Raw genomic sequence first — 12,551 nt, 5'->3', positions numbered from 1 at the left:
TTATCAAGGGAATCAAGAATTTTATCTTTTTCCGAGCTAATCACGGTCGCGCCATAATCGAGGCGTGCGATAGCCATGATCCAAATTAGGAGACGGCGAAGTGGCCTTTTAAAATTCTTTTTACGAGCTCTCGAACATCGTGCTCGGAAATTGACTCGCGCCTGTAGACGACACAACGCTACCACCTCTCTGTCTTTCTCTTTCTGTCTTTCTCTCTTTCTCTCTTCTATTTGCCTTCATTAGCTATCACCGTTCGCAAATCGTTCGAGTCGCGCGTGTACCGCGCATGGAGGCGGCGAGGAAACACGTATTCTCCATTCGATCGAAGATATACCGACTGTAAATGGTACCTCGAGTTGTGTACAAGTCAAAGAAAGTGTGTTTCAGGGCGTAAGAAAAGGACTTTGCGGAATTTTTAAAAGTCTCCGTCGTTTATACGAAGTAGGAACTCCAGTATTCCCGACTCGTTTCATTTATTTTTAATACACTTTGCCGTATCGCTTATATATATATACACACACTTATATATATATTTTTTTCTTTCTTCTACTTCAAACTTTCTTTCCCTCCGTTATTATCGTAAAAGAACTTATTCTCCTTCTTCTACCGATGTCTCTTCCGAATAAAGAACCGAGTAACAGAGTTGAAACGTAGTTTTCTTCGGGAAAGATTTCCGACGATAAGAGTTAAACGTATAAGGGGGGAAAAGACAAGAAGATCGGTTCGATTGGAAATAATCAAATTCCAATGTTGAAACCAACAGTTGGAATGTTCGTTAGGTGTCAGAAAAGATCTCGAGTGTTTATTAAACGTTTTAATTTGACGGGACAAGGCGCGCGAGCGTGAAACCTCGCAAACTCCTCCCACAGGAATGCTAATTACCTCTCATTTCTCATTGCTTGTAAGAGTACTTTGCTCTTTGGGTCCTCATTAGTCGATGATCGATCGGTCGCCGAGTGTCCACGTAAAGGCTACGACATAAATATCCTTCGGAGCCGTCCCGACGATACGCAAATTATCGCGCGTAAGCTTAATGAGCGCCGTCCGTTAAACGCGTGTCTCTATTCTCGAGATAACGACGGGAACGTTTTACGTTGGGTCAGAGTGCAACGATGTCTCGTGCGTTCGCATGAATTTATTCTTTTTTTTTTTTTTTATATCTTTATTGCCTACGTACCTTATGCACGCATGCACGTATATACGCGAGCAATTTCGCAGAGATATCGAAAACGAATTTTAGAAAAAAAGAAACGAAAGATCCCTCCATTTATTTCGATATTCTCTTATAACGAATTCAACGAAACAATGAATAAATTCCTTTATTTATAAAACAGTAATAAATTGTTTTAATATGAATTAGTTTTAATATTTCGATAGATTTCGATGGGATTAATAAAAACGAGAGAAAGAAGAAAAAGAAACGAGGAATGAAATTTAATCGGTAATAATAAATTCCAAAAAAGAAACAAATAAATAAAACCGAGGAAAAAAAGGAAGATACGGAATTAAAACTAATGCTAACGTCGACGCGATATCTTCACCCTCGTGAAATCAAAAGGCGCGTCGTTGATTTCCCCCTTGCACGTTGTTAATAATCGAATTTATCTATCGGTGACGATTGATATATCACATTTAGCCTTCCATTTGTCCACATTTACGAGCGAATTCGCTCGTACGATCGTTACTTTACGAGCGGTCTCGCAGCAGGTGGGGTAAAGGGAAGGTTCTCGACGATCTTTCGAGCAAAGCTCTCGTCGAGTAAAACTTTTCTCTCCTTCTTTGGCATCCCTTTTTTTGTGTTTTTTTTTTTACGAATTAATCGTTCCTGTTTTAACGGCAAACGACTCTGTTAATTCCGCTATTCCAATGCTCGACAAATTTGTCATTATATCGGGTTAATTTTCGATGTTTAATAAAACGAGAATTTATTTCAGGAGATCTAACGATATATTCTCTCTCTCGTTTTTCTTCTTTTTTTTTTTTTTGACGCATTTTCTCTCGTCTCATTGTTCACGTTCGAATCGGTTCGAATCGACCCACCTTTCGTTCGTAATTTTTCCCGCTCATGATTACTCCGTCGAAGTTTACGGATCCGAGGAGAGTTCGTCTTCGGCTAAAGAAATTTGCGAATAGACTTCATAGGTTACATCGATCGAGTTTTTATTTTAACCGTACGGTTAGCGTGGATATTAACGAGTAACGAAAAGCAAAGTGAAAGCGGAACAATGCGGAAACTCTCTCGATGGTGTTAATTTTACAGGGCAAGTTTACACGATAATAGAAAATACAGCGAACTCGTGTCTCCGTTTCCTCGCGTTACGAGCCGAGCCATCTGGATATCGTCCCGACTTTCAATCCTAAACTTGGTAGACTTACAAGAGAGTAAGAGTAAGAGTTAGAGAGAGAGAGAGAGAAAGAGAGAGATCGTAAATATCTCGGAATGAAATATATCGGGTAATGTAAGGCCTGCGGACGAGATCGACTCGAAAATACACTCCAGATTGTAGGAAAGTTTCGATCTTCTTCGGGGGAGTGAGAAAAATTTTGCCAGAAATATCTCTGACGTAAGGAGACCAGAGAAAATACGCGCGTCTAAAATCGGTGCTCGAAAGGTGCGGAGATCGTAATCGTTCGTTATCGATCGATGTCTTTAATGCTATCGGGGGAAAAAAAAAAGGAAGAGAAAGAATTTTATTTACGGCAAACGTAAAAACGAACGCACAAGATATATATATATATATATATATATATATATATATATATAGACATAGATATGTACGTACGACGCAGGATCGAATTTTTACACGTAATCAAGACAAAGGACGTATATACCCGTTTTCTCCGCGGTTAAAGACACATATACAGAGCGTAGATTTATGACGCTTATGATTTCTCAGAAAGGAGAAAGGAATGTGTAGTAGTTTGTTGTGCACGTATCCCGCTTGTAGTACGCGAATATCGGAACAGGTGTTGCGAAGTGGTGCTTTAAATCAGACGGCAACTAATCAAAACACAATGGCGCTCTTCGACGGAGCTATCCGTGCATGCTATAAGCCACCTTAAATAATATCGATAGTCTCACCGAGGATAACGTAGGATAACATGGGGAAATGGTAGAACGTAGAGAGAGAGAGAGAGAGAGAGAGAGAGAGATACATACGAGCCGCGTGAAAAAAAGCGTGCCGACGCGTTGTATGTACCTATGCATGCACGTACAAACAAATAAAGACCGGACGAATCACGAGCTCGCGAAAATATTTATCGTTTCGGATTCGATCCTTCTTTCCTCGTCCCGGATCAACTCGCAGGCTAATGTCGGCCCCGGATCCCTGGGGAATCGAGTAGAGCGAGAGTTCCATCGGTCGACCAGAAGGGTCTCTTCATCGATCATATTTAATTGAAACCCAACACCCGCCCGGATATCCCTCTATAAATCTAAATTTACCGTCGACTATTTTCACGGTGGTCTTGGGTGGGAGAATATACGCCGTGGAGGAGGAAGGGGGTATAGTCGGAGGAAAATACGGGCGTCGGAGAAAATACGCGCTTAACGTATACGCGTATCTTCGACGCATTTCTGGGTTGCGTTAACCTCGATATCGAGGAAAAACGAACACAATGGAATAGATCCCCGATAAACGTTCCTCCCGAATTTCTTTCGCTTTCGTCGACTCCAAAGAATTATTTATCGGTTATACCGATACGAGGAGAAAGCACGGCTTAAGAGTTAGCAAGTGAAATCGGGACTTTTGAAATCGTTCGAAGGCTTACCTTTTAATTATGCTTTCGAAGCTGGGACAAGGCCGTCATTGAAACGAAATAGTTAATAATGTACGTTCGAGGACGTACGATGAGTTTTCTTCTAATGTCGAACGTCTTGGTCTTTCTTCTCTGTTCGAGATTGATTCTATCCAGATGCATTATCGATTGTATGCTCTTTAGCGAGCGTAGAACAGACGAGGACTGTTTTCGAGGCAATAAGGCATACACGCGCATTTGCGAGTATAAGTCATCCTTGAAGGAAGATATTCATGACAGAGCCTTTTTTACACCGGGTTGTCCGTACACGACGATTCGCCGCGCCTCGAGTGCCAAGGAAAAGCGTCGGTGTTACGACGCCTATACGCAACCCAGACGCATACATAGTTACCTAGATACGTACGTACGTACATAGATAGATGCACGCATGCATGCATGCATACCTACGTACGTACATACATACATACGTATGAACGCGTCTACGATCGAACGTAGGATTTTCTTTCGACGCATCGGATCGAAGTTAATCAAAGCGATCGCGGACCGATGGACCACGGCGGTGAACGTGCATAAATATTCATGAGAGATCTTTCTCTGCGTTCTCGCCACTCTATCATCGAGGTTTGAAAGGAAAATAGTCTCGATCGGGTCGCGTCCGATCCCATAGGAATACATTTTTCAGGATACAACCCTGTACGCTCGAGTTGATTTATTTTCTTTATATTCATAAACATATACATACATACATACATACATACATACATACCTACATATATATATTTCTATGTAGAGAATTGATATAAATATTTTCGATAAGCTATGCGCGATATCGTATCCCAAAGTGCCGATCTTTATTTCTTTGAGAATACTCGCCAGCCGCGCTTTCGGCACGATTCATCGATCGGACCCTCAGAAAATGTCCTCTTCTAGTCCGCCGATATTGTGTCATCGACTCTCGAGACGGTGCCGTTCACCTTGGGTACGAAGCTTCAGCTCGTTTCAAGAGACGCTCTTCAATGGCCCTGCGAGAGGAGACCGGGCTTCAAACGCGCGTAAACGAAGAGACCCTGCATCCCCCTATCCCCTCTCTCTCTCTCTCTCTCTCTCACGCTGTCTCCTTTTGCACGAAACCTTCTCTCTCTCGTTCTCTTTTCATCGAGAGCCACCCTGTAAATTTGCATCTTGTAACTGTGCTCACGCGAAATACTCGTACCTACGGGTACTTTTATAAAAGGGAGAAGCTCTATTAATCCGATCTTTTCGCAGTAATTCATTTGAAAATTTTGTTAAAGTCGACGACGTACCTACACCTATGTCACTGATATTATTCTCTTAAATATCTAGTTATTATACGTAAATTAATAATTAACACACCTACACGAACGCACGCATATACTTATTTGAATTTCCAGATAAAACATGTTGATAAGATAATGAGACAACGATGGAAATTTAGAACGAATGGAAGATAGATCGACGAGTGTGACGTTCACCATACACCGAAGAAACTGGAAAACAAGAGATTGTTTCTAAAACCGAGAACTTTCAATGATTATGGGTTTTCGACTTTCCATTGGTGAGTATTACATTGACACGCCACGCGACACCATAGACGTGGAGAGCCAGCTATCAGGTTTCGTCCCATTATACCTCCCATGTATTTATTACGGCTTTTCTTCTCTCTCTCTCTCTCTCTCTCTCTCTCTCTCTCGTTTCTCTTTCCTTCATGGACCCACGGCGTAGCTCTCGTCGACTCGTCCAGGTCCCTTTTCACTCGTCAACGTCTCGTATTCCAGGCGCTCTTCGCTCGTCCAATCAAAACTACGGGCGATGACGTCTTCATTCATGGGCCCGAGCAGCCTTGCACGACTCCGCCCCTCCTCTCTCTCTGTCGCTCTCTCTCTCTCTGTTACTCTCTTAACTTTTTCTCAGATTCCATCCTTTTTTCGTATACCCCTTGGTCTCGTACGCTAATTGATCCTAAGTGGCTTTCGGGCCCCCTATCCTTTTTAACGGGGCCTTTTTCTTTTTCTTTTTCTTCTTCTTCTTCTTCTTCTTCTTCTTCTTCTTCTTCTTCCTCATCATCATCTGCTTCTCGTGGAGACAGAGTTTTCTGACGAAAATCTTGGACGTTGACGAACGATAAAAAACAAACGTTGAGATACTCCTATCAACGAGCTTGAAAATAGTTCAAAGTTCGTTTCGCCGCGAGAAGATGAAGAAGTAGAACCGTTTTCGATTCTCCCCAAATACGCTTCTTGCGGCGCTTTCGGAACGTTCGGAAGACTATATTATTTTTTATTTTTTGTTTTACTTCTTTCTCTATTTTTTCTCTTCTTGTTCTCAGGAAAAACCGCTAATGCTCAACCGAGATAGATGGTAAATTTCGTTTAAACTTCTCCGACAATCTTCTTCATCGTGGGGAATAGAAGAGGAGGTGAGGAGGGAGGGGGAGGGGGAGAAATAAATATTTGAGAGCGGCTGAAGAAGATCTAGGGGCCTTACCGACGACGACGTGCTCAGTCTAGTTTGCAAATTCAAGCATCTCGAGAGAAGACCTACGACGACAACGAGGAGGAGAAGAAGAAGGAGAAAGAGGTGGTGGAGGAGCAGAAGGAGGAGGAGAAAGATCGAAAACGCCGGAGGTCCTAAGCGACGCGATTATTTAACTTCCAACGTAAAATGTATATACTCATTAAAGTGGATGTTGCCTAACACAGCATCTCGGATGAAACGCTCGCGCGCACATCTTCAGGGGGGCTCGGTCGTGTGTACTGGAAGTTTAATCGTTCGTAAATTGAGAGTAGCGCGAGCTATTAAGAGGTTAACCCAACGGGTAGGAGCGGGTATATTTGCATGCAGTATCGTTGCCTTAATTGTTTCTAAATTAAGGCAACGCCTCGTGTCCGGCGTGCGAGAGAAAAGGAATCGCCTCTCTCTCTCTCTCTCTCTCTCTCTCTCTGTCTGTCTGTCTGTCTGTCTTTCTTTATAGCATCCTCGTTCGCTTCATTAGCTCGACGAAATACAGTCGCCTCGAAATCACCGCATTAGCAATGATGTCAAACTTTTTGCCAACTCGACGACCGTTCGAGAACTTTAAGAGACGTATCGGACATATTGAGATCTTTAACGATCATAATATTCCTTGAGAAGTCTCATTTATTCCGTAGATTTTAAAAAACACTAAAGCGACACATCGGGCGTCGTATCTCTTTGAACAATGAGCTTTCTCTTTCGCCTTTGAAGAAACGAGAGGGAGAGAGAGGAAAGAAGATTCGCAAAGTCGGAGGCAAACGAACTCGAGTTTCTTACAGCTCGAGCATGGTGCTGCTCGCGTGGTGCCGAGCTATCAATTTAATCGTCGCTTGATGAATGGAAGGATCGGTTTTCTTAAAGTGCCGGTTTCTCTCGACCTATCTCGTTCTCTTCTTTTCAACTACCTCCTTCTTTCTCCCGAGTCTTCTTGTATGTACTCTCTCGAGGCAACGTGCGCGCGAGCAAAGCGTTTCGAGAGTCATATATCCGTGCCGCGGCGCGCCCTTAAATTATGCGCGCAATTACGTGTACCTGCATCGCGTAAGTGCATCGAGCTACGGAGTTGCACGCACCCGAGTAAATGCATCTCCTCTCTCTCTCTCTCTCTCTCTCTCTCTCGATAAAGGCACACCCAAGAGAATGTTCAACCTAGAAGGATTCACTTTTACATTTTTCCTTGGTATATTAAATTTTTTATTTATGAATTATAATATCACCTTTAATTCGTCCATTTACACGTGCATGCGCGTTGCACATATTATTATATTTTCGTTCGAATTTGTTTGCTCCTTTGGAAAGTTATACGACGAAACGATCGTCCACTTCGTAATAACCCTTTTAACTGTCTAATAAGGGTTATTATACGCGTGAATCGAACGAGTCGGTTTATATTCAGCGATCTTTAAAGAGCAGAGGTAAAAACGCGTGCCTTAGGTCGACAGCTTGAAAATTCTGTCGTGTGATTATAGATTCACGAGCCGACGAAACCGTTACTCGTTCGGGACTTCTATACCACCGTGATTCGATTTCTCTGTTCTCCGGCACCTCTCCGATCCCGAGGCGAGGAAGGAAGCTTCAAAAAAGAAAAAAAAGAAGAAAAAAGAAGAAGTCGATCGGGGAGCCACCATCCTTTCTTTCTCTCTTTCTCTGCTTTGAAAGCGATGCTATTCTTCCATTCCTCTCTCTCTCTCTCTCTCTCTCTCTCTCTCTCATTCTGTTACGAGAGCATCTCCCGTGGAACGCCTGTATAAATTTCAGCACGTACACGGGTACACGCACACGCATAAATTCCACGTGCCCCTCGGGGTACACAGCGCACACGTAAAACAGTGCCTCAACTCGCGGGCTACGCCGGAGAGATACGCATAAGCATGCGGCAGCAAGATAGAAAGCGAGAGAAAGATAGCTGGAAAAAGACAGAGAGAGAGAAAGAGAGAGAAAACGAAAGATGGAGGAGGATAGAAAGAAGGAGGGACCTGCGTGTTCAAACAAAAGTAAGCCTGCAACCTGCACCTCGGCTGCGCATAATGCGCTTCTTACTCTTTGCGAGTACTTCTATCTTTTCTCTCTCTCTCTCTCTCCTTCTTTCTCTCTATCTTGCACGAAACCACCTACATTCTCCTATCTCTCCTTCCTCCTTGCCCTCGTGCACCTCGTACCCCGTATCACACCGTCTCCGTCTCGTCTGAATTTCTCTCCTTTCCTTCTCTCCATCTCTGAGAGATCTTTTCCTCTTCGTTTTGCCGATGTTACACGCCGCGAAGGTAACATCCGGGCGAATGTCTTCTTGTTGCCAGGTGTGCGAGCGAACGTACTTACCTTCTTTATTTCTTTTGCATTTATTAGTCTTATTGTGTTAGAGTCGTTTCATATGTAATCGATCATTTTTCGTTCTTTCTTTCTTTCTTTCTTTCTTTCTTTCTTTCTTTCTTTTTTCTTTTTTCTCTTTTTTTTTTCTTGCTTCAAGTAAACACTTCCGACATTTTATTCGGAATACATTTTTATTCGAGATCGGATAACTGTGTACCTTTCGTGACTCGGCACGACGCATGCGAGAGGATTTTTGTTTTGTTTATATCTCTCCTCTCCTTTTTCCTTTTGTTCTTCTTCGAAATATTAAGAATTATCTTAATTCCAAAATACATCTCTTTAGAGAGGAGAAATAATATTTAATGCGAACGATAAACGATCTGCTACGTAAAATATGTGTACGTACTTACGTGCCATCGACGAAGAACAGGGGAATGATCGATTTGAATATAATCGTTCTCGCGCTGTGTAAAATATTATCTCGCTGGAATATATTTTATTTTTCGAAACGAACCGCCTGTATGTGTACGTAGATACCGATAACTCCCGATCACCTTGTTTGAGTTTGAATATTTCATTTGATTTATTTTTCGTTGATCTTCCTTTAAACGATATATCCCCAAGTATGTTTACCTTTAGAGATATTCAACGTTTCTTTATCGTAAGAAGTTAGTTGTTAATACGAACGCGGACTATCGACTGTTATTGTGGTTACGTATTTTCCAGGAAATTCGTTCTCGTGCGAAAACGTAAACAAAACATTGTCGAGCGTTCGACTTTACAGTGGACCAAAGGGAATATCCATTCTCAGTGTAATACGATATCTGTTGGCAAGAGCATCGTTTGGCTTCGTACGAGTATAGGTATACTGATATTAATACGTACTATTTTATCTATTTCTCTTATTCGTTTAAATCGATTTCAGTTTCGAAAAATATAATTTAAGGATCGGCATAGCCTTCGATAGATATGTTTCATTGAAAATTTCTAACGTTTATTTGTCACAACGATTGTAATAATAACGATTTCCTTCATTCTTTTTTCAGCGATTTCGTCATTTCGATTTACAAGTAATTTCAAGGCACAGGAATTTCGATCTAACTCGTTTTCGTAATCTATTCGGCGATCAACCTTTCTAAATTTCGATCTACAAGACTTGGACGAGTACGTTGAATCTATCGTCGAAAAGTTTCGTAAATAGTGAGTAAAAATATTCAAGTTCCTTTGATAGCCAACACGTCGTGGACAGAAAGTTCGATTATAATTTTTTAAGGCGATTATCGACGAGTTATTATATTCATTAATTAATTAATTTTAATGTAGTCATTGTGAGATATCATATGCGCGTGTTCAAAAGCGTATAAATTATATCTGAAAAAATATACAAAATGACAGTGTAAGGAAATGTTCGAGCATGCTAAAGATACGTTTTATCGAGCCGATCTTTCTTCTCGTGTAAGATACGGTCGTATCGCGGTTGATACATCTTCGTTGAACGAGCGACCGAGTGGAAGGAAGATTCATTAAAAGCGATCAATTAAAATGTTTATCTTGGTCTTTCGGTCTCTCCGTATGCGGTAACCTCCGCGTAGCGAAGCCTGAAAATCGATATTATTTGCGATCTATTATAAACTAAATTACGTAACGCGAGTACTTTACCACCGGACCGATGGCTGCATATTTCATGCGGTTTTACAAACGTTCTGTTATCGATGGTATCATAAATTAGCTTTGAGAAATGCACCGAAATAAATTCCCTTCTTCCTCTTCCACGTCATATCTTAACGAATCGAACGTTAACTCGCCCGTAAATTGTGTAAATCAACTTTAAATTATGTATGCGCGTCATCGTCTTGACGTTTTAACTACACCACTTGAATTTTCCTCACGTTATCGTTTTTTATCTATCGACGACAAAGGTTCTAATGGCGGAATAAAAATTCAGACGCGACGTGTACTTATGGAATCAACAGGTGTGTCGAAGGAAACGAGGAAATTGCGTGCAAAATAAACTATAGGCCGGACAATGCGGCACGGTATCCGCGAAAATAACATCTTCGTTGGACGAGATTTCGTTCGGAACTTTTCACCTGATCTGCGAGCGAACGTTTATTTATTTATTTATTTTTCTTTTTTCTTTTTTTGATGCGATGTTCTTAAAAAGAAACAAAGAACGACGATAAAAAAAAGATGTTAAACTCGATTACGAGTCTAGCAGGATCGTTCGTATCGCGATTGAAAGTGGAGTTTTATTTTTCTATTTTTAAAGCGTTTTGATGAATAGCACGCGTCGGCAGTCGGGCGTCGGGCGATTAGAAATTACGATCGAAGGACGCGTGATTCATAATTCACAGCATCGGCTCACCACGGACATTCCTCGCGTCTGTTTTTAACTATTGTACGGCGGGAAGAAATTTTCAAAGACGATCGATCTTTTGTACTCGTCGGCAGGTTTTTCGGTTCGTTCGAAATTTTCGCGATTCTTTTGAATCTTATTTTCTCAGCCGTTGAACGTTTATACAGCTTGTTCGGATAATTCGAATTTGTGTGAATGGTATAAGGAAACTTTGGTTATTCAGAAAATACAACAAAAAGTCTTAACCTTAAGCTCCTCTTTCAAATTTTAAAACGACTCGTCATCTTTCTCGGTATGCGTTATTATATAGAAAGTCGCAAGATTCAAAACTCGTCAGGATAATTGCTTTAATCTGATTAACGAAATCCTTTAGCCTTTCTCGAGGTTTCAAAGAACGTTTCGCGGGACGATTATTAATGCCGACGATTATCTCGAATCAGGTACAAATTTCAATGTATTTTAACGAATACGATAATGCGATTCGTAGAAAAGACGTGTAAACGATTATCTTGTGGAATTTATCGACGACATCCAGTGTTGTTCTTAATTTTCCTTAAGCGTAATCGATTCACGTACTCGTCGAAAAATATCATTATCTATTTATTTCGGCGAGTAAATCAAATTGCCGTTCGTGCTTTCGACCTCGTCGATCGAATTTGATCGATAATCGTACGGCGACGAAATTACGTATTCCTAACGATTCCCATCGAATTCTCCGTCCAGATTTTCCTTCGTAAAAAGATATATACTTAAATTTATCTCGAATTAAATTGGAACGATTTCTTACAGAATGTAAAACGGCTCTAATCGGAGACAATAGGAAGGAGTTAATGAAAATGGAATTTTATTCGCGTTAAAATTCTCGTAGATCCGTTTAGACGTACCGAAGTCGGTTCTATATGTAAGCTTTAACGTGCAACGAAATGCACCAAGGGCGATACGAGTTGGAGAAGAAAAAAAAAAAAAGAAAGGAAGGTTAGACGGCTTAAGGAGAGGTAGGGTAAATGCAGATAACAAGCCACCCCGAAGGCTTGCCGTTGTAGCTAGGTAGGTACGTGTGTATGTACCGAGCGGCGAAAGAGCGAGCGAATAATTTCAAAGAAGATAGGCGAGCGGTACGGATTCTCTATTCCATTTCTATTTCTTTTTCCATGCTGTAACTAAATACTCGTGGTTTTTCGCAAAGGCTTCGCCCTAATAAAATTTTCAACGAGATTTTATATCACGCGATTCTCTCTAAAGAAAATAAAATTAGAATCGATCGTACGCGATCAGACGAGATTCGATAGTTTTCGAAGTTAAATTTATTTCTGTTTAAGGATTAAGAGAGCGAGCGAGCGAGCGAGCGAGCGAGAGAGAGAGAGAGAGAGAGAGAGAAAGAGGTAATAAGTATCTAGTTATAAATAGAAAGGTAGAATATCCGTGTAGTGAAGGGGTTGAGGCAGAGAGACTAATAATACTGATCCCATTGCAAGCTTTAAAGGCTTAAGTCCTTGCTAAGTGCCGAGTAATGAATATGCTAACGCGTGCCGAGTGTGCGAGAGGAAAGCTTTGCACTCTGTATCGGGTTCAAGCACCTTTCTAGGCGTGT

General features: G+C 41.3%; 1 protein-coding gene and 1 long non-coding RNA gene across 4 annotated transcripts in view; one reads left to right on the top strand and one right to left on the bottom strand.

The window, feature by feature from the left end:
• The window catches only part of LOC127062704 (netrin-1-like), a 104,340-nt gene that overhangs the window by 40,444 nt on the left and 51,345 nt on the right, over window positions 1–12,551 (bottom strand). The gene's annotated exons all lie outside the window — the stretch shown is intronic.
• LOC127062759 (uncharacterized) overlaps window positions 1–12,551 on the top strand; it is a 67,538-nt gene that overhangs the window by 43,087 nt on the left and 11,900 nt on the right. Inside the window, exons 3-6 of one of the 3 annotated variants that reach the window (XR_007781190.1) lie at window positions 5,172–5,335; window positions 6,107–6,443; window positions 9,331–9,467; window positions 9,651–9,804. This is a non-coding gene — a long non-coding RNA (uncharacterized LOC127062759). Of the gene's footprint in view, window positions 1–5,171; window positions 5,336–6,106; window positions 9,468–9,650; window positions 9,805–12,551 lie in introns of all 3 variants that reach the window. The other 2 variants (XR_007781191.1, XR_007781189.1) reach the window with 2 other exon arrangements.

This window comes from Vespula vulgaris, chromosome 3, assembly GCF_905475345.1.
Source record: "Vespula vulgaris chromosome 3, iyVesVulg1.1, whole genome shotgun sequence".
In the NCBI taxonomy this organism is placed as follows: domain Eukaryota; kingdom Metazoa; phylum Arthropoda; class Insecta; order Hymenoptera; family Vespidae; genus Vespula; species Vespula vulgaris.
This window is presented reverse-complemented; position numbering and strand designations above follow the sequence as displayed.